Below are 21644 nucleotides of genomic sequence, written 5' to 3'. Positions count from 1 at the left end.
CTGTATGTCACAGCTTTCAGTAGATTTTAAAAATATTTTTATGGATATGAACAATTCTGTATGTTACTTTTCAGTGCTATTTGAAATGCAGACTGGGTCTAAAGGTTGCCAAACTCAACTTTCATGCTCCTTTCATATTGTCTGTCTTCCTGCAGAATCAAAATTTTTAAAACCAATCAGTTTGATTTCCTTTCATACACCTGGTATTCATTAAAAAATACAATGAAGCCGGATCTGGCAAATATGCTTTTTTATTTGTTTTTAAAAGGATGTAAAAAGTAAATATGTTTACTGTGTCCCTTTTCCTTTCAGTATATTTCCTTTTTTGAGCTCCATTTGTGTTCAACAAGACAGCCTCTTTCTCTAAGATTAACATTTCTTATGATTGTTCCTGACAGAGGATTTACTTTCAGAGGCCCTGCTAAGGATAACCAAAAAAGGGCATGTAGCAAGACAGTTTTGGCAGCTTGCATGAATTTTCGGAGCTTTTTAGGTCTTGGTTTTCTGATGAGTGGCTTCCTGAGCATGCCTAGGGAATGACAGGCATCTCTGCAGGCAGGCTGAACCCACCTTGGCTTAAACATAGTCATTGGCTGTTTATTAGAATAAATTGAGGACAATGCATACCACTGGCTGCCAATTGTAAACATAAGGGATATGTATTCACTTAGCATTGACTTTTGGGAGGGGCCAAGGAAAGTGTGTAGTTTTATTGAATAGGGCTGTGTGTTAGGCAGCTTGTGTGCCTTTCTTGCTGTGCTCCTGCCTAAGCAGCCAGTAATTCATTTCCTTCCTACTAGTTGAAAACTTTTCAGCTGCAGAGGTAAGGGATTAAGATACATTTTTTTTGTAGTTATCTGATGTGATCTGACTGCATTTGTATTCTAGATAGAGATTAAATGGCATGTTAAATCTAAAGAGCAGTGAAAAATCTGCTTGAGTGCCTGCTACTTTTTTCCCCTTGCCTTTTCCCCTTTACTGTGAACCAATGAGTGAGAGATGATTTTGGATTTAATTCTTAAAGGAGGTGCATGATTCCCATAGATTGACCCATGGACAAAATGGGAAGGCTTTTGTGCAGGTTATCCCATTGTTTGGAAGGGGGAAGGGGGAAAGGGGAAGAAGCCCAATGGGTCACCAAGCAGTGTGGGATCCTAGGGAAGACTTGCCCAGGGAACAGTAAGCTGTTCATGTTTTTTCAACGTGCATTTGAAGGAGGGATTGAAATAAAAGATTTTGTATATTAACTGACTGCCTTGCTTTTTATTTTGCAACCTAAGCTCTGAGCTATTAGTGGGGGCAGGCAACTCTAAAGTGGGGGCAGGCAATGAAGAAGGTGCAACTGATATGGATCTAGCGAAGCTTTGGTTAATGTAACTGATCTGATATTTGCTGAAACATGTCTGTCATGGCAGTCTTTCATAAAAGTATTGTTGACAGTAGACTGCATCTGTATTTGTTTTCAGATGGCAGCGTATTGCCATGATGTATCTTACGAAGCTGTCTTTCCAGTTAAAAAGAGGGGGAAAGTGCTCATGGGTGGTACTGGAGCTTTTCATGTATCAGTACATGTATGTCAGGCAGACTGCTATTCCAAAAAAAGAGGGAGCAGATTTTTATTACAAGTTCCTTTGACATGCTCAGACCGTTCTAAAGTGCTGGGCATGCCTGATGCTAATGGTAGTGATATTTTCCTCATAGGCAATGATGATAGACTGGGACCAAGGGAGAGATTAGATGTAGAATGGTGCTAGGGGGAAGAGAGACAGACAGACTATATAACCCCTGAACAAATGCATAGATGTACTAGAAGTGATTACTCTCATACACACATTTTGTTTATTTTTTTTGCAAGGATGGAGGAGAGAGATTCTTAAAAAAATTACTTTTACAACATTTGCTTTTTGAATTTGTGATTTTTTTTCTGACTGTGTATTTGGGAAAGTTTCTTTTCCTCCCTTTCCTGTCCCTGGTAGAAAACCGGAAAGAGCTGGAAGAAACAGGGGTGTTGTCCAAGGTGCATATTTATTGGAGTTGGTCTCTTTCAAATAGCCTACTTCAGATTAATTTACTAGTATAATAAGTTAAATACATCTGAGATCAGCACCTTTTCTTTTTCAAATTAATTAAATATATTCAGAGACTGGTGTGTGCTTACTTGTGTCTACATAGAATTCACTTGTATGACAGCATTTGTCATTTTTGGACTGGAAAATATGTCAGGATCCTGAAATTTCAGTCCTTTTGTACGACCAAAATGGGTTTTTCTTGATGAAAATGGCAAATTGTGCATGATCAATTCAAGGAAGTAATAAAATCACTTGCTGAATGGAAGTGGTCTTTACAAAGGCAGACCAGAGCTATTTTGAATGAGGGAAGTTATGGGTCTCTCTTTCTTTACATGGCTGTCTAATGAAGGTGGTCGTTTATTCAATAAAACCTGTACATGAAACTAAGGTCTGGTATCTAGCTGTCATGAAAGCAGTTAGAGAAATACTGGATGGCTAGCCTGAGAATAGGAGGCAAACTAAAGTCATTTTTATTTCCTGAAAACTTCCCTTTGTTGCCGCATGAAATGACAAAGGGATCAATTCCATTGCTTTCATTCACAGGATTAGCCTTGTTGAAATCAATCCCATCATTAACGAAGGCGGAATCAGGCGCACAGAGTACAACCTTGCCATATATGAATTCACTTTAAGAATGAGCACTGTAAAAGCCTATCGGGAAGATGAAAGGCTTTCTTGCTATCTTCTACTCTTGCAACACTGTCTCAAGGCTGAACATGATAAGGAATGGATACATTTTCCCCCTTCTGTTGTAGAACAATGCAGCAGATCAATATCATTGTGAAACATTAGTTGGATTGGAAGAGGCAGGCAGTAAAATTACCTTTCATGCAGTATGACATAGAGGGGAAAAGGATGCAAATAAATTATACTAAAATAGCAATGCTGTGTTTTGTAGTGCCACTTTTACTGGATCATGTGCAGCGACTGCAGGAGGGGCATTGACCAGCAGCATTTTCTCCCAGTGCAAAGTCAGACAGTGGTGTTATGTATTTCTTATAGCGCCACTTCAGCATAGTTAAAAGTTCCCAATGTTCAGGTAAGAACATGAGGGAAGACAGTGGTAATGGTGGTACTCATGGTATTGACTAGTGAAAGAATCGGTGACTTCCAAGAGCCGGCAGTGAGCCCTGAGAGTAGGGCAGTGGAGCAGCAATCAGCTTTTTTTGTGGAGAATGTCTCTGTGGCATAAAGAGATGCATGTCAGTGCCATTAGAACAGGTTGGCAGCCGCGCCTGTGGCATTGCTGCTATGTCTCTCCACATGCAACTGGAGTAGCTTTGCTCACTGTATTCCCATCACAAATCCTGGTGTCCAAGCATGGCAGTGAGCACTGAAGGCTAAATGCACAATATAGTGTATCAGACCAGAACTACAGGATGGTACTCTTCTCAGTTGCTGGTGCAATGAACAGGGGCTTACTTGGATGCCAACAGGCACAAGATGACAGTAAAAGAGAGATGACAACCTCGATGCTCTCTCATACATACTCCTGGCCTTTTTTTTTTTTCTTCTTCAGTGGATTGTATACCTGAGAAAGAAATGTGGTACAACTGGCAGCATCTCAATGTCTAATGGACATCCTCATGACATGTGGGAGTGCACTAGGGACACAGTAGAGATGGCTTAGCTCGTACTGCTCTGCACGATGCATGGCTTGTTTTCCACATGACAGTAGCTCCTGACTGTCTTGGGGTTTTAAAGTGTGGGATTTGTTGCACAGCAGGAAGAATTCCAGTGCGTAGTACTGAGTTCTTGTAGGATTCCCTTCTCAATGGCATTTTAGTGCTCTAGGACTGCATATGATGCTGTTCTTTCTCAGTTGTTTCCACTTAACACTTTTTGTGGTTACCAGGGCTATCATTTGTCCTGGGCCAGGACTTCAGCTGGTGTAAGTTGACCTACTTCCAAAGAAGTCAATGGAATCAGGCTGATTTACACTGGCTGAGGATTTGACCCACTACATTTAATTACTGTATAAGAGCAAAGAGGTAAAAGAAAAATGTGAACAGCATGCGCAAGGAGAGGGAGCATGAGTCTGAGAGCAGTGTTAACTATAACTCTACTGTACCTGTTTCAAATCCCATGAGATCCAGAGAGAAGCCATAGGGGGAAAAAGCAAAAAAGTAACTTTCATGTCTTGGGTCTAAGCTTACAAACCTTTCATTGCCTTGAAAGGCAGTTTCTGTACTAAGGGGTTGGAGGATTGGTCTCCAAGTGCACAATCCCTGAGGCAGATGGGCTGGTGATTGTACAGAGTATGTTAGTCACTGTGCAGGATAATTTTTGTCCCTTAAAAATTGCCTGTACTTTGCAATAATCCCATGAAAACTTGTAACAATGGCTTTCTTACTAAAATTCTTTTCATGCTCATGGGCACAGGTAGGCTTGTATATTAGTACTGAGCTTCTGGTTATTTTAAAAGGAAATCCTTTTTTCCCCCCACAGTACCCTAATGCATGGCTATTAGGCCTAGCTGCATTGCTTGCAATATGCATACTGTCATATGCTTTCTGGTAGTCATTTTGTGCAATGGTGACCATTGTGTGCTTCAACATGGTTTGAAAAGGACTCAGCTGAAACTAAAATTCAACTCAAAGGCATCTGAAGATCAGATTATATTTGACCTTTCTGGATGAAACATTGAGGTCACTGAGGTCGTGTGACTGTTGAACTAAGTAACTTTCTTTTCAACTTTCTTTGGAGAGCTAGTGGGTAGCTAGTGGACGAGAATGCTTGGCATACTCTCATGAATGTGTGGTTTTTTAAAGAACTTTTTAAAAAGCTTTTTTCTTAAAGAAAATGCAAGCAGGGTGGAGTATGTAAAACTTTTACAGGAAAGTATGGGTATATGCATAGACAATTATCATCTTGGATGTCACTTGATTTGATTTTCAGTAATTCTTCATCTTTTTAATACATGTTTTTGGAAGTGAGTTTAGTGCAGGGGAGTGACAGTACTAGCAGCCAAAACTGATCTGCAGAGCTAGTATAACAGCAATAGCAATGCTTTTCCAAAACATCTTCACCTATCTGTAAGGGCATGTGAAGGATTCATTCTCCATGTCCATTCAAACTTTCATCTCCCAGCTCATGCTACCAGCTGTATTGGAGGATCAGACTGGGTTTGAATCTTTCTCTACTGTCCTTTCCCCCACCTCAGTATATCAAAATCAACAGTTAAAGAAACAATTTCCCTTGATGGGTGGAACAGTCTTTTTCTTAAGGTACGAGAGAAACGGTTGGGAGAAGTGGGTTCTCTTCCAAGATTTGCCACAAGTATCCCATGAGCCATTTAATTTATCTGTGCCTCAGTTTCTTTATTTTACAGTATCTGAGTGTTAGTTCCTGACAGCATTGAGATTTAGTTCCTTAATATTTGTAAGGTACTCTGAGATTCTGGAATGCAAGGCCAAAATTGATAGTGTTAATTCCTATTTTGTTAGGTTCCTTTTTAATCACTATATATGCTCTCACATTTTCCTTAGTGGCAAGTCCAGTGGACTCCAGTAAGACTTCAGCTGGTCTCTCGTGGCTGCTGTTGGAGGAATCAGTTGTCCCAAAGAGCATCTTTGTTGTTGTAAAACAAAGCAGAAGCACTAGCAATCAGCTAAAAAACGTTCAACTGGAATTTACACTAGCGTTGTTGGCTTAAGTTTTCAGAATTACACGTGTGTTGCATTTGCTACTGCTGTTGCATGTGCAAGCTTGAATGCTCACGCAGATTTGTGACGTTACATGCATGTTCCAAAATTTAGGACTGTATGGGGGAGAGGATTTATTATAATTATTTTTTTAGATCACTGAAGTGGTGGCATAAACACTTGGAAGATAAACCAGTCTTTAAACAAACTGCTGAACAATCTGCTTGTCAAGTCGCATTGATAAGAGCACTTGAGAGCAGAACCCTGGCAGCCAGGACAGGCTACAATGGGAAAATACCGTACTTGGAAAGGATTTCACGCAGTGGAAACTTCATTGCATATTTACTCACTTTGTGTATACAGAATACAAATAAAGTTTCCCTCGAGACATGTTTCAGTGGATGTGAAACAATGAGGAACCCATGTGTTCACACTTTTTTTTTGGTTGATAGCCTTAAATAGAAAAATATATTACTGGAAGTTTAGCTCATAGAAGTCTTATAAATAGATTTGTGAGGGTACTGTTTTTCCCTGAAGACTCTGTGCCTGAATCTATTCCAGAGAGCATCCTCATAAACCAACAGAAAGAGAGAGAGAGAGAGAGAGAGGGAGAGAGAGAGGGAAAAGAAATAGATAGTTGTTGTTAAATGCACCACAGCAACTTGGTTTCATGCACGCATATGCACACACACACCCTTAAAGAAACCAGATATTTAAACTTAAGAAACACAGAAAGCTGAATCCAAAATTTGCTTTTTAACTTTATATAACTGGGGACAGTGCTCTAGTCCAGGGGAAACAGCATTCATTACTAATATAATACCCATAACTTTCATGGGTTTGCCAAGGGGTACTGGGCTTGGAATGATTCTCTAATTTATGGACAGAGGAAGAAACATTTGCTGTAGATGAAGGGTGGCCAACCTGTGGCATGTATACCAGAAGTGGCATGGGCGGCCTATGTGTGTGGAGCACAGCAGATGAGGGAGGGAGCAGAGAACATAGTGGGAGATAGGGCAGGGAGCACAAAGCACAGCAACAGATCAGGCAGTGGAAGGAGATCAGAGTGGCACCCAGGGCATAATTTGTGGCATGTCTGCCAAAAAGGTTGGCTCCCGTTACTATAGGCTTTCTTCTGAGGCAACTGGTTTTGGCAGCTGCCAGAGACAAGGTACTGGAGTATATGGATCACTGTTCCGATCCAGGATGGCACTTACGTTCCTTTACATATCAAGCATATTTGATAGTCTTCCAAATAATTCTTTGCTCTGGTAAAACCTTTGCAATCAGGCGTGTCTTGTCCTTTGCTAATTGTAATCACCACTGGGTGTGTAACTCTGCTGTTTCCAAATTTCTCTCCCACCTTTGGATGGGGGATCTGGTTACAGTGAAATGGCTTTCCCACTCCATGGCTTTCCCTAGCAACCATCCCCTTCTCTACAACCCACAAGTCAGGGCATTCCTTGCAGTTCGAGTGGACACCAGCTGCTGGTTGGTGTTCTTTGGAAAGGCTGTATTTTTACTTTATGTTAGGGGCAGCTACAGCAAGAACAGCCTCTCTTCAGGCCCCTGTGGTTAGCTGTAGAAAGAGCCAAGGCTAGAGGTTCTTCTTTGTTCACCCATAATGAGCTAGTGATGATCTTTCTTCTCCCTTTCCTCTGGGGATCTAGGGTATGAAAACCTATTTAGTAGCAAAAGCAGTTGATTTTAAGCTTAGGACAGAATTTAGACCCTTGTTCTTACTTAGTTAAAGAAAAGTTTGTGGGACTTGTCTGCAAATCTCAAAAAGGGATCTGGTTAGTTTTTCAGATGTAAAGAAAGAACCTGGTCAGCTCTTACTTAGCTGGTCAACTCTTACTTAGTTGTCTTTTGATTTCGAGCTGATAGCTTGAAATCAAAAGACAGCTTCTGGCATGTGCCAAAATTCTTCCATGTGGGGTTTCAGGACAATCTGAACTCCACATTGTTTGTAGGTGGAGAGAGGAGTTACACAGATGAAGAGGGCAAAATCTGAGAATTTGAATTCTCTGAACAGCTCTGAGAGAAAAATGTAGTTCTGTTAATATAGCCACACCCCTGCCATGAAAATGAGGGGTTTTATTTACCTCTGATAAGCTACAGCTGTTTCTTGCAATTTAAGTCCTTCTAATTCAGTTTGAAATATATAATTTTAATTGCTATAAGTATGAATAAAGTTAGTTAGTGAGCCAGTTGAGCAGTAGCCCTGTATTTTTTCTGGCTGATGTATGATACTTTGATACAAGCAGCTCAACTCGGAACCCAACAATTGGGCATATTCTGCCATCAATTAAGTTAGTTTACATCTCAGGTTTGGTGTAAATAAGAGCACAGTTTGGCCAAGCAAGTCATGTTCTGCTCACCATTTAGCTTGATTCTGTTCTCGTTTTCATTTAATTTACAATGGAGCAAGTTCAGTGGGCCCAATTCTGATCTCAGTAATTCTGGAGTAACTCTGATCCAGGTGAGTTACTTGCGATTGGTGTTGGAGTACCTGAATTCAATATCTGGCCAAAAGTATCTGCAATTCATGTATGTTAAGGATTGATGATCATTGCAAAAACTCAGTTTAAAATATCCGCAGTTCTGTAAATAATTTTTCATTAGAAAACAATATTTTGTGCAAGAGAGGGCACCACAAAACCAAAGACCATGTAAAATTCCATTGCTCATTTGCTGTCCAGAGATTAAAAGGCCCTGCCATATATGGAAAAGGTCTGAGCTTCATTCACTGTAACCACAATAGTAAATGGCTTACTTACTGGACATACTATACAAACAAGAGATAACTGTTTGTCTAGGGACAGACATTAAAAAAACCAAAGCCTGAATTAATTCAATCTTTCTGGGTTAGTCTAACCTGTGTAGATTGAACCAATTTGTAAGTGAATAGACATTCACTTTTGATGCTGGAAATGCAGGCACATGCCTACAGTGGCTCAGGCCAGAAGCCGGGGGGGGGGGCTGCTAGAGTGAGCCCTTAGTTGGAAGGAAGCTGAGCTGAGGGAAGGGTTGTGGCCAGGTCCAGGCAGGCCTGTGTATGATTGGGGAGGGGTTTAAACTCCCACCCTGGCCTGCAGGGACCTCAACTGGGGTCTGCCTAGAGGGGGAGGGGGGAAGCAGCCCCTGGCAGGGGTCCCCAGGCCCCCTACCTTCACTCACTCACTGGCTGGTAGCAGTAGCTTGAAGGGAAGCAGGGGGCTTAATCCTCTCATTGCAGGCAGCAGTGGTGGGGGCACTGACACAGTGCCCTGGGCTGAATCCCTCAGAGGAGCTGTCAGTGAGCCACGGGGAAGTGGCAGGGAGGGGTGATGTGACCTGGCTGCAGTGGGGGAGGAGGAGAGCTGAAGCTAGTTACAGAGACTGACTTACTTCTGCCTTCTCCTGTGGCAGTGTGGCCTGTGCTGGGGTGGCCCCAGGGGGCAGGGGTTGCCTGCCAGTTCCCTCCTCCAGCCCCACATAGGGACTGCAGTTTGCAGGCGGGCTGCAGCTGCAGCGCGGCTCCCTGCCCCCTACGCCATCTCTTGGTTGTGCCAGGTACTCAGGGTGAGCTGCTGTAGGCCAGGGGTGTGGGTAGTAGTGGGGGGAGTCAATGGACTGTCACAGCCTGGTCTGGCCTGGTCCCACATCCTAGGGGTGTAGGCAACAACTGGCCCACAGAAGCCTGCCCTGAGTGCCTGCTGCTGCTGTGAGCAGGCAGCAGGTGACAGGTGTCTCACCTCCGCCTGCCATGACAGTTTGGTCTGCTACCACTGGCAGGAGAGGGTTGGGCAGGGTGCCATGGGCCAGTTGCTGCCTATGCTCTTGAACTGTGGGGCTAGGATGGATGGGGCTGTGGTGGTCCATTGCCTCCATCCATCGCTGCCCATGCCACTGGCCTGCAGCAGCCTGCCTGAGCACCTGGTGCTGCCGTGAGCAAGGAACAGGTGACAGGTGCCTCGCCTCTGCCTGCTGTGATAGTTCACTCTGCTACCACTGCCACTTCTGGGAGAGGGAGGGAGCCACGTGGTAGCTGCAGCCTGCCTGAGAACTGCGGCCCCTATGTGGGGTGGGAGGCGGCGGGCACTGCCCCCTGCCCCCTAGGGCCATCCCAGCTGGGCCACACTGCCACAGTGGGAGGCAGCAGTTAGTTGGGCTCTGTAACTAGCCTCGGCTCTCCTACTGCAGCCAGGTCACATCCCCCCTCCCCACACCCTCCCTGTGGCTGGCTGGTCCTCAGAGGGACTCAGCTCAGGGTGCCATGTTGGTGCCCCTGCTGCTGCTGCCTGCAATGGGGGCAGGGTGGGGATTAAATCTCCCCTTCCCCTCAGGCTACTGACTTCTGGCCACTGCAGACCTGGGACAGCCCTGGGTGCACAAGCAGAACCTATAGGTGCCCACATGAATGACTGGTACCTCCCATGATGGGGGGGCACCATTGTGGCAAGTGGGGACCACCCACAGCTACTGCTGGCAGTGTCAGCTGCTGGAGGGGGGTGGCAAGCAATGGGCAGCAGGCGGGGACTGCCTACAGCTGCTGTCTGTGCTGGCAGTGGCTGTGAGTGGGGACTGCCTGCTCGCTGCCACTCATGGCTGCATTGGTGGGGACAGGAGTGGAGGCAGCAGCCGCATGCAGGAACTGGCAATGGCTTCAGCAGCGGCCAATCTCAGGGGGGCACATGCCCCCCTGTGCCTCCCCACGTGTTGCCTATGTCCACGCTGCCCCCTCCCCCACACCCCACCACAATGGGGAGATTAAGTATCTGCTTCCACTTAGGCTACCAGGGTCTGGCCCTGCCCTCACTCCTGCTGCTGGAGTAGTGATGGGAGTGTGGGGCTGGGGATGTCTGGCAAGGGCTTCTGCCCCCTTGCCAGGCAGACCTGGCAGCACTCCAGAGCAGGGTTTCCCACCCCCATCCCTTTCTCAGCCAGTCAGAGCAGTAATAATGCTCCAGCTAGGGAGGAGAGGGATGGGGCCAACCCTGCTTGGAAGGAACAGAGAGCCCAGCCTAGCCCAGGGCTGCAGAGCATGCTGGGATGCTGGAGGACTCTGATTTAACTTAAACCAGGAAAGGGTCTGGAACACAAGTTCCACAAACTGGTTTGACCTCAATCAGTTAAGTCTGAGACTACACTCAACCAGGTTTATCTCAAACTGGTTTTGGCCATTTTAAAACTGGTTTATATGCACTGAGCTGCTGTTCTGTTACAGGTTTAAAGCAGTTTCTGATCACTTAAACCAGTTTATATGTAACTTCAGACCCTAGCCTCTAGGAGCAATAGCTTGTTACAGTATAAAGGAAAAGCAACTGAATACTAATTTCCTTTACTGACATGCATTAAAACCTTTGTTACCAGTTTTTGTTCTTATATTTAAACACACATAAATTACAACCACAGTGCTTGTGCACTGCAGGTTTAAAACGCCCCAACAGATCCTTAGCACAAGTTCCACTGACTTTAGCTGATGTAAAATAGCACCGATCCATTGAATACCTGGACCAGCCAATCCTACCTTCACCTTGTGAAAGGCATTGATTATAGTAAAATTATGATAATCCCAGTTTTAAAATAGCAGAAGGCTCTAGGGAGTTCTTGCATGAAGGGGTGAGGGAGAACATCACCCCTTGCATGTACTTAGTGTTCTCTGTCTCTCTCTCACATACCCCCTACCCAAAAGAAGACTTTTGGAATAGGAAGACATCAATGCACACACATACCCTGACCAAAACTCTCTCTCTGCCTAGTGCTTTAATAGTGGCTGGAGAATGGCTCATCTGGTGATCCACAACCTGGAGGGAAAGATTTTCCCCCCAGTCCTACCCACTTCCTATAGTGAAACCCTACACAGGCACATTAACATGCTAAGCCATCTGAGCACGTGTGTGTTTATCTTTTTCCACTGCAGTTTATTTTGCTATGGGGTAGTATTTTTTCTTTTGGCCATTTAAAAACACTGGACAGAAAATAGTAAAACAAGTATACAATTGCATTTGTGTTCCACAGGAAGAATGATTAGAAGATTGCTACACTGTGCAACTATATTGGGTCTGCTTCCTGTTATGAGAATTCCTGGGTTGTTTAAAATAAGTAAATATGTTAGAAATCTAAACTTTTTTGTGTCATATTGATTGATTTGGAAAGCACAGGCCAGCTACCTTGTCCAAGTGACGTTGATATAAAGTCATAGGTCTCATACAGTCAGAAGGATTGATTAGATCATGGTCTGACCTACATAAGACACACATTTTAAAATGTATTTCATCTAGTTATTCTTGTGTTGAGTCCAGTAACTTGTAATGGATTAAAGTAATTTAAAATGGCATAAATGTAGTCATAATCTGCCCCTAGTTATTCCATTCAGCTATAAGAGAGGTACGGCACAGGCAGGAGTAATACAAGTTTTACTCTCGAAGTGGTGTAAAGCCTGCTTAAAAGGAAACACAAGTAAGTACAAATGGATAATTTTGTGTCCACACGCAAATGCTTCTGTGGTTACCTCTGAATTTTAGCAAGAGTATCGTTTTTTTTGCAATGGGAACTGGCTTTTCCATTCTCTTCTAAGGTCGCTTTTTTTTTGGGAGGAGGTTTGCTTTTAGATTGCACGTCTAGAGTTTTTCAATAAAATGGTCTAGCAATTTTGAGAAGGCATCACATGATCATTCTTCATATACAGCTACATCCTTGATTAGGCATATCTAGTGAGGTTCCACAGGAGTGCCAATAAAACAACACCCTTTGTCACCTAAACCCGAAGGGTATTTAGTAACTTGGTACTGGTGTATGTGTTTATCAACAAGATTCTAATGTGTCAAGTAGGAGTCCAAAATGACAGAGTATCTCCTCAATTTCCACTATATAGAAATGGACTAACTATGAGAAGAGCAGGTTCTGTGTTATTCCAGGTTCTTAAATGACTCCTTGAAACAACAAATATAGCAAGGACTAATGGTTGACTAAAAATATATTTGTTTCAGTGTGCTCTCTTCTCAGTCTTCCAAGACCCAAATGTAGGATATAAAGTTATTTATTCATATTTCTACTTATAAAGAGACACTAAATAATACAAATTTCTCAGGTGAGTTCATTTTTTTAACAAAACATTTTTGTAGAGAGCTGTAGTTAGTTGTTTTAGTCTGAAGTCAGGCAGAAGGCAGGGTAGAGATGCATCTCAGGGACTAACTAAATCAGATGCATAAGCTTTCATGAACCTGAGCTCACTTCATCAGTTGCTCAGATGATTTTAGTGCATGTGAAGGCTTAAATTAAGTGTTCCTGTGCTTGTTTGATCATGAAACTGTCACTGTGAGTCAGTTCCTAACACAGATCTTCCCTTTCCTATTGACTGTGGGCTCTCTTCTTTAACAACTGCTAGTTAGACCACATTTTGTGGGGTTTCTTCTTCTTTTTTAATTTGTACAAACAGGAGTTGGAGGATGGCACCAATGGACATCTTTTTTATAAACAAATTGAAAGTTTGTAATCAGTTTTCTTCCAAAAGAGACTTTGAGAGCACCTTCCACCAAATAAAAATTGAGTGTGTCATTCCTCAAACATCTGTCTGAACAATCCCACAAGCCAGCCACAGGAAATGCTGAATTTTTAAAAATATATATTTTTCATTCACATTCTAGACTGGATGTGAAATGAGGGCTTGGAAGCAACTTGTAGCCAACAAAAAAGTTAAAAGGATTGGTTGGACAGAATGATAAGGTGGGCTTTCCATGTTGTTAAAACAAAAGCCAAGGAGAACGTACTAAAAGTTTAGGAAATATGTGTTTCTTATAATGAGCAGATTGAGTTGGTGACAGGTTGTGAGTCTGATTTATATGACAAAATACAGTCAAACAAAGCAGTCAAGTTTGAAGTTTGGTGTGATGAACTGGAAAAAGCATTATAATCTGAGCAAATTACTTTTCTCTTTCCAGTGCCCCTTGAAGTCAATGTAAAGGCATCAGTGGACAGGCTCCCGTTGGCATATGTGGACCTTGGCTTGCATCCCAAATAGGGACTTCATTGATTTCAGTGGGATGCTTGTGTGTAATTGAGAAGAGAATTTAGTCCTTTGTGTCCAGGGATTTTTTGTGATTTGGACTTAAATGCCAAAGGCTGAAGCCATAAAAAAGGAGAGTCGGGAAAGATGCATTAGGTCATCTCGTCCCTTCTCCCTAGCCAGGACAGGATGGCTCCCTACAGTATACTCACACGTGTTTTGTCCATAAACACCTCTGTTTATTAACCAAATACAATGGCTGCAGTTTTTCAGTGCAGATTGGGATAGATTGTTGTACTCTCCAGTTCTTAACAAGGGGAAATAACCAGCATGATTTTAAAATGTATTTTTTGGCCTATGCATATTACTCATGTGAATTCAGCCTAGAAATCCTAATGAATGGAAACATGGAAAACTTAATGTTGGTTATTTCATTAAGAGCATGGGGTATGACATGATCTCACACTGGTTTAATACGTGTGTGACCTCACTGGCTTCCGTGGAACAATTCTTGATTTGCAGGGGTGTCAATGAGATCAGTCAGGAAGAGTGTCCTTGTGAGGCCTTCTGGGAGAGGATTTTTTTAAATTTGGTGATTTTTTTTTGTGGATTTTTTTTATTTGAAATTTAGGCTCGTCTCTATGTATCTATAAATAAACCAGGAAACTTCAGAGCAAGGGCCAAACTCTGTTTTCAGTAACACTGGTCCTGTGAAGCCACTGGATGTCTTGTCCACAAAGGCCCAGACAATGGGTTGTTTCTTAAGTGTGACAGTCCAGTAAGTATCTAGTGCCCACACAGAATCATAGAGAATTAGGTCTGGAAAGGACCTCCAGAAGTCATCTAGTCCAACCCCTCGCCTGAAGCAGGATTGTCTCTAGCCAAACCATCCTATACACTCCATAATCTACACTCTGCATAAGACTGCTGTCAACCCTGATACAACATAGACATAACACCTTAGCCTGCCCACGGTAAAGTAGGGGAACATAGCAGCCAACATCTTGTGTCTATAATGTTATCAAAATATGCTCAAGAGATCCCAGGTGAAGGGCCACAAACCCTGCTACAGAGGAAGGCAACCCCCCACCCCCTCCCAGTTCATACCAATCTGACCATAGGTAAAATTCCTTCCTATCTCAGATATGGTGACTGGTCTGATCCTGAGCAGAGAGGCAAGGCCCTCTTGCTAGGAACAAGCAGGAGCATTAGCACACCCCAGTTAAGTCCCCAGTCTCGGCTGTAGCCAACACCCAGTGCCTCTGAGGAAGGCTTAAAAGCACCCTGACACATGCAGCAGAAATTGGGGGCAGGGGAAACCAGCAAAGCCCAGAAGCATGGGAAATACCCTAGTAAAACATGGGTATGGCTGTGCCTACATCATCCCTGACCATTGGCTGTCCAACCTCTTTTTGTGCCCTCCAGGGATGGAGACTCCACAGCTTGCCCTAGGCAGTCTCTTCCAGTGCCTCACTATTCTAACAGTGAAGAAGTTTTTCTGGATATCCAATCTAAACTAGTGTCAAGCCACTTGTCCATGTCCTTCTTTCTGCAGCATGAGAGAAAAGGTGTTTTCCTCTTCATGGCAGCCCTTCAAGGATTTGAATACTCTGTTATGTCCCCTCTTAAATGCCTTTTCTGCAAGCTGAACATGCTTAGCTCCTTTATCCTCTCCTCATATGACTTGTTTTCCAAGACCTTTATCATCTTTGTTGGTACACATTGGGAGTAAAACTTGTATTGCTCCTGCCTGTGAACCCTCTGGGTGTTCTTACATGTGCTCCAGGGCTGGGGTGCTTTAATTAGAGTGGTTCTCGGACCATTAAAGTGCCCACAGTGTCTCATGTATTCAGCATCCCTGAACTTCAAAATGGTGGTGGGGGCACTTTAACTAAAACTCATTGAACAAGCTTTAGTTAAAGCTCCCCTACCACCATTTTGATGTCCTGGGGCACTGATGTGAGAGATGTGGAGCCTGGCTGGAATGCGCTAATTAGCATGCTCCACAGACTCAATTAATCGAGTCTGCTCCAATGTGTTGTATTATAGTGTGTCAGATCAGCCTCCTGGCACATCTACAGGCACCCTCTCTTTCTTCTCCATATCCTTTAAAAAATATGGAGTCCAGATTTAGTCTAACCAGTGTTGAGTAGAGAAGCACTAGCACCTCTCGTGTCTTGCACCTAATGTTTCTACTGATGCATCCCAAAACTGCATTTGTCTTTTGTGTGACTGTATCGCACTGCAGACTCATATTGGGTCTGTGCTATACCAAGCCTCCCAAGCCCTTTTCCATGGTGCCCCCATTCAGCATGGTAGCACCCATTTTATATTTGTGTTTTTTATTATTCTTTCTGAAGTGTAGCACCTTGCATTTGTTTACATTGAACTTCATCCTGTTAGCTTCAGCCCAACTTTCCAGTCTGTTGAGATCCTTCTGAATTGTGCTCCCATCCTCCTAGTCCTTCCTAGTTTTATGTCTTCTGCAAACTTGTTCAAGAAGCTTTCTATGCTGACATCCAAATCATTAATAAACACATTGAACAGCACTGGGCCCAGGACACACTCCTGTGGTACTCTTCTTGAAACCTCCTGCCATTCAAACATGGACCCGTTAATTGCTTATGGCTATTGAGCCACTTATGTATCTACCTTGTAGTAGTTTTTTTCTATCCCACATTTCTCCAATTTATTTATGAGAAAGTCATGTGAGACCTTATAAAAAGTCTTGCTGAAGTCCAGATACACAGTATCTACAGCATTTCCTTCATCCACTTAGGTAATTACTTTGTCAAAGAAGGAGATCAAGTTTGTTTGACACTGTTTATTTTTCATAAATCCATGCTGGCTACTTGTGATCAGTCTTTTCTCCTCCAGATACTTGCAAATGCTCTTCCTTAGGATATACACCAGTCACTTCCTAGTATTGAGGTGAGGCTAACCAATCTGTCGTACCCTGGGTCCTCCTTTTTGCCTCTTTTAAACAGGGGCATTATGTTGGCCCTTTTCCAGTTCTCTGGCACCTGGCCTCTCTCCCACTATTTCATGAAGATTGTTGCCAAGGGCTTCGAGATCTCCTCTGCCAGTTCCTTCAGTACCCTGGGATGAAGTTCTTCCAGCCCTACTGACTTGAATTCATTCAGCCCCAACAAAAGGTGTCTGACTTTCTCTTTTGTTATCTCTTCCCTCAGCTTGCCCTCTTCCTTATCAAGATAATTCTTATTAGGTGTCTGGATGCAGCTTAATTCTTTTGTGAAGACTGAGGCAAAGTAGCTGTTGAGTATATCTGCCTTCGTTGCATTGTTGGTTTGGCGTTCCCCCAGCTCATTTACAGAGGACGCACAGCTTCCTTGGTCCTTCTTTTCTTGGCCAACATACTTATAGAACCTCTTCCTGTTGTCCTTAACATCCTTTGCCAGGTGCAGCTTGTTCTTTTATCTTTGCCTTCCTGATTTTGTCCCTGCAGGTCCTTGCTATTTCCTTGGTGACATGTCTGTTCTTCCATTGCCTATATGCTTTCCTTTTGCATTTGAGGCATTTTAGAAGTTTCTTGTGCTGCCATTGGTCTCTTGCCATTCTTGTGCTTCCATTGTGTCAGAACAGCTTCTTATTTGTCTTCTTATATTGTGCCCTTTTAAAGCTCCCAGCCCTCCTGTGCACCTTTATCCTTCAGTCTGTCTTCCCATGACAATCCTCCCATGGAACCATTCATATTGGAACTCCAAAATTTCCTTGAAGACATTATGCATTGTGGTAGAATAGGTCTCAAGTGACATAGTAACTTGTCTTTAATCCTTATATATTTGAATAAGCAGTGTTGAATAATGTTTATCCAAATTGGCCAAAAGTTCATCATAAAACCTCTTTCACATTTCCATTTTATCCTGCAATTGTCAAAGCAAACAGTAGTAGGTATGTCTCCTGTCAAAATCTTGTTTGCGATTATATAGCAATGTATAACGGTCTTCTAAGTTCTGCACAAATATTAACTAATTTGCTCAAAACTTTAGTAAGACAACATTTCTTTATGAGTTCTGATCCTAAAAAGGGGAAAGTGCCAGAAATTCCATGAATGCTACTTGAGACTTAACTATTGCTATTGATTTTTTTTTATATGGATGGTACTCAAATACTAAAATGATGGGCAGCAGTATACAGCCTTAAGATGCATGAGTGTCATTAACCCATTTGACATGTGGGAAAGCACAGCTAAAAAAGTTAAGTTACTTCTTAGCAGAGGTGCTATTGGAGAGATCCTGACTGTTTATAAGTTTTGTCTGCTATTACATCTAATAGGTATTATAGGATCACTAATCATAACCTAGAGCCAATCATGCTCGGTGCTGTACAGATAAATAAATTTGACACTTCCTTTGGTGAGAACACTATTGATAGGAGTTGCCCTACTGGACAATGTTTCCTTATGTATTCTGTTCCTAAACATGACTAATGCCAGGTGCTCCAGGATAAGAATTAAAATTATCCCCAAGCATCGTTGATCTCACAAGGCCTTGTTACTGTTTGTAATGTTAAGTTTAATTATTAAGGGCTTGGCCCTCCGCTGATTATATTTGGATGGCTCCAGTGACTTCAGTGGGATTATTCCCAGGTGCACAGTTAAGCACATGATTGCAGGCTCTCTTGTTTCTGTAAAGATGTTGAAACTTTGACGTTTATAGGTGCCATGCATTACTATTAAAAGTTTGTTATGTGATGTACTAATTTACTCTGTGTTAATTAAACTGTGAGAGAACACTATAAGAGTCTGGGATTGTATAGTAGTTAAACTGATTCTACTTGTATGAAACAGCCTATGGTAGTGAACAAAATGATATTTGAGCTTGAGTGCAAACCAGAAATGAAGAGGAAGAGATAGTGCAGAATAGGAAATACTTTAAAACTGCTCCTGGCCCTAACCATGTGTATAAGTAGGAGAGAGGGCTCTGGGATTACAACTCTCTTTACAGGATGTACAGTTTTGTTTATTACAGGACTTTTCGGCCAAGACATACATTTGTTGGTACACTGTTTTGCCCAATCCGCTTGTATTTCTTGCAGCTATTAGAATGTATCTAATAAAATAGGGAGGGTAATAATCAACTTTATTTTTTTTTAAAACAGTTCCTTTAAAAAAAAATCCTTTTACAGGACAAGTTTAATGCTTCACCCCTAAAGTACTGACTTTGGTACCTGTTCTATTGATAGATGCAATGCTGCACGTGTCTGAAGATACATTTTTTAAAGATATATAATGGGGCTTGCCTTTTAGTGCTGAAGGGTGAAGTTTGCTTAATATCTGTAGAACAAGTACAGCAAGAATTGGTTTGTACTACATAAAAGTGCTACTGGTCTTAAATTACCAGCTAATTTTACCTAAAATATAGATCAGCATTGGCTGGGATTGACTTCTGTCCTCTACTGAACTCTGCCAGATTCAATGTTAATGGAAAGGTAAAAGGCTCTGTATTACATTGCAAATCCTCTGAACTGGTCCATCCCCTCTGGGTTTTCCTTTTGAGCAAATTAAATTCTCATAAATAGAGAACATCTAGTGCAAGAAGCTCAGTTAAAGTACAGTACATATAAATGTTTCCTGCTGTGTCTTAGTGCATTTCAATCCAATTGTGCTATATCCCTATTTCACTAGTGGAGTCCACCAATCCTGGAACCCTAGAAACACTAATGAACTGGCTTGCTTGTTACCTGTGTAAAGTAAATGAGTTTCTATAATGTCACAGACACTGAGAGATTAGACTTTGCTATGGTCAGGCAGAAAATCAGTGTAAGACACAGGAATGCAAAAAATAATTAATGCCGATTCTTAGAACCCAACATACAGCTCGAAAATAATTTTTTATCCCAGACCTCATATTTCTGGTCCTCATGGTTATTTACTACTTAAATAATCTTTATGGCTGCTCTTATTTTTTGTTTGCTAGCAGTACCACATTGACCACAAAGGATGTACTAAGTAAACAGAAACACTTCCACCAGTTAAATGAAGTTAGAATTTAAGAGCACATTAACATATTTGAAAAACACCAAACAATTAGGTGCTAGATACTCTGATTGTTGAACTTTTTTTGTGTAGCAGGGTTTTCACATGCAAAGGACCCAAAATAACTTGTCTAGTGGCCTGGATGTTATGGGACTTGGAGCCATTAATTTGTGATCTTGGTCAAGTCACCTCCATCTAAGGTGGTCCAGTGTGAAAACTCCTAGGTTGGAGTGGATTGTTACAATACTCTATCCAAATCTTATTAATCCATCCTTGAAAATCTTGGCTTTTAACCAATGCAAATTCAGTTTTGAAAGATCCCTGGCTAGATCCTCAAGAGGTGTTACTGGAGATAAGCCAGTATGTATCTGTGGAATTAGATGCATATCAGGTTCATGATGGAATATTGTTTTCAGGAAATTTTTCATCTATCTTTTCCTGGAGGTATAAAGAATCTGTCTCTTTGGTGTGAACAGTGAATCTGACATCTTAGTAGTAAAAAAATAAAAGATACCACAGAGCGCAGAACCCATTTGCAATAAAAAGGAAAACTGTGTTGTTGCAGAAGTGAAATACTAGGTCAAACCCAGACCTTGTACAAGGAATTGGTGATCTCTGATGTTGTTGGAGATGCATTCACTTATGCCATGTCTGAATCTGGCCCAGGTGCAGTCTAACATAGCAGAAATGATTAATTGAATTTTTAAACAGGAGCATGTCAAAGTCAGAGGAGGAGGGGAAGTTGTATGGAAATAGTTATGTTCTTCATATAACTTTGGTTCAGCCTTTTCCACATGAGGCATAAAGGTATCTCTCTGGAGTACCAGAAAGAACAGATTTATGAACCAGATGTGACTTTGCATTTATACAGGTGTGACTGGCTTGACTGAAGGGCCATTTTGAAAAGAGACTGAGTGTCTCATTATGTAATCGATATAAATTACTGCTTGACTTTTACATGTGTGGTATAAAACAAACATGCACCACTTGTGTTGGACTTCTTCTTGTGTGCATAAAAGAGGACCTGTCCTCCTTATGCTTACAGAAAAAGCACATGAGCATAATGCATCTATTCAGTATTCATAAAGAATATGGTGGCTACTCAGCTCTGCTGATGGTAAAGAGAAGTCAATTTCAGAATTCCAGCAGACTGAAGTCACTGATTATTGCAAGTGGAAATTATGTTTATACATTTTTCTTTCATAAAGAAATGTAATTAGTGGTTCAGAAATGTTTATATGGATAGCATCAGCTGAATCTTGTTCCCAGGCATCGCATACCATGTTTTTTACATGCCTTCTCCCCCTCTTCACTTAAGATGCACCATACAAAAATGGAACTGTGTAATTTCAGTGCTCCGACAAAAGCTCCTGCTGCAACTGTGAAGTTTGGTCAAGCTGGTTCCTTAGATGGCAACAATATATTATGTGCTGTAATGCACGTGCATGCACATGTGCACACATACACGCACTCCTGCACGAGTGCTCATGTGTGCACTCACTCACCCCAATTCTTCAGGATTAACTGGGTCTATGTCCTGAGCCTTGTATGAACCTTGTAGGCACCACTAATGAGGCCAAATTCTCCATGACAACTGAATTAGGACAGGAGGCTTGACCACTTGAGTATAATATAGCTGCTCATCTAAAAATTCCTTCCAATCCAGTGTTAGATCACAAACACTAGAGTTCTGTCACTGATTTAGTGTGTGACTTAAGAGGAAGTAACAATGCCCTACCCCACTCATCCTGGCACAATGTCCTGCCCCACTCCACCCTGTCCTAGCAGTAGTCCCAAAGAAGGACTACTTTCTGTCTACCTGTGAATCAGTGTTACAGGTAGGCAGCAAGATGCAGCAGCAGCAGCACATGGCTGGGTGAGTGGGGGAGTGGGCTAAATGGGCTAAAAAGCCCTGAGAGACTGCTTCCCACAGGGGGCTGCAT

The 21644-nt window shown here is 42.3% G+C and overlaps 1 protein-coding gene across 1 annotated transcript in view; it reads left to right on the top strand.

Annotated features, from left to right (window-relative positions):
• The first annotated feature begins 687 nt into the window (after positions 1-687).
• The window catches only part of CALD1 (caldesmon 1), a 283619-nt gene continuing 262662 nt past the window's right edge, over positions 688-21644 (top strand). Inside the window, exon 1 of the mRNA XM_006019421.3 lies at positions 688-823. The gene's annotated coding sequence lies outside the window, so the exon portion shown is untranslated. The remainder of the gene's footprint in view (positions 824-21644) is intronic.

The sequence above is a fragment of the Alligator sinensis genome, unplaced genomic scaffold (assembly GCF_000455745.1).
Source record: "Alligator sinensis unplaced genomic scaffold, ASM45574v1 scaffold87_1, whole genome shotgun sequence".
NCBI classification, from domain to species: Eukaryota; Metazoa; Chordata; order Crocodylia; family Alligatoridae; genus Alligator; species Alligator sinensis.
Note: the sequence above shows the minus strand (reverse complement) of the source record. Positions and strands in the feature narration are given on the sequence as shown.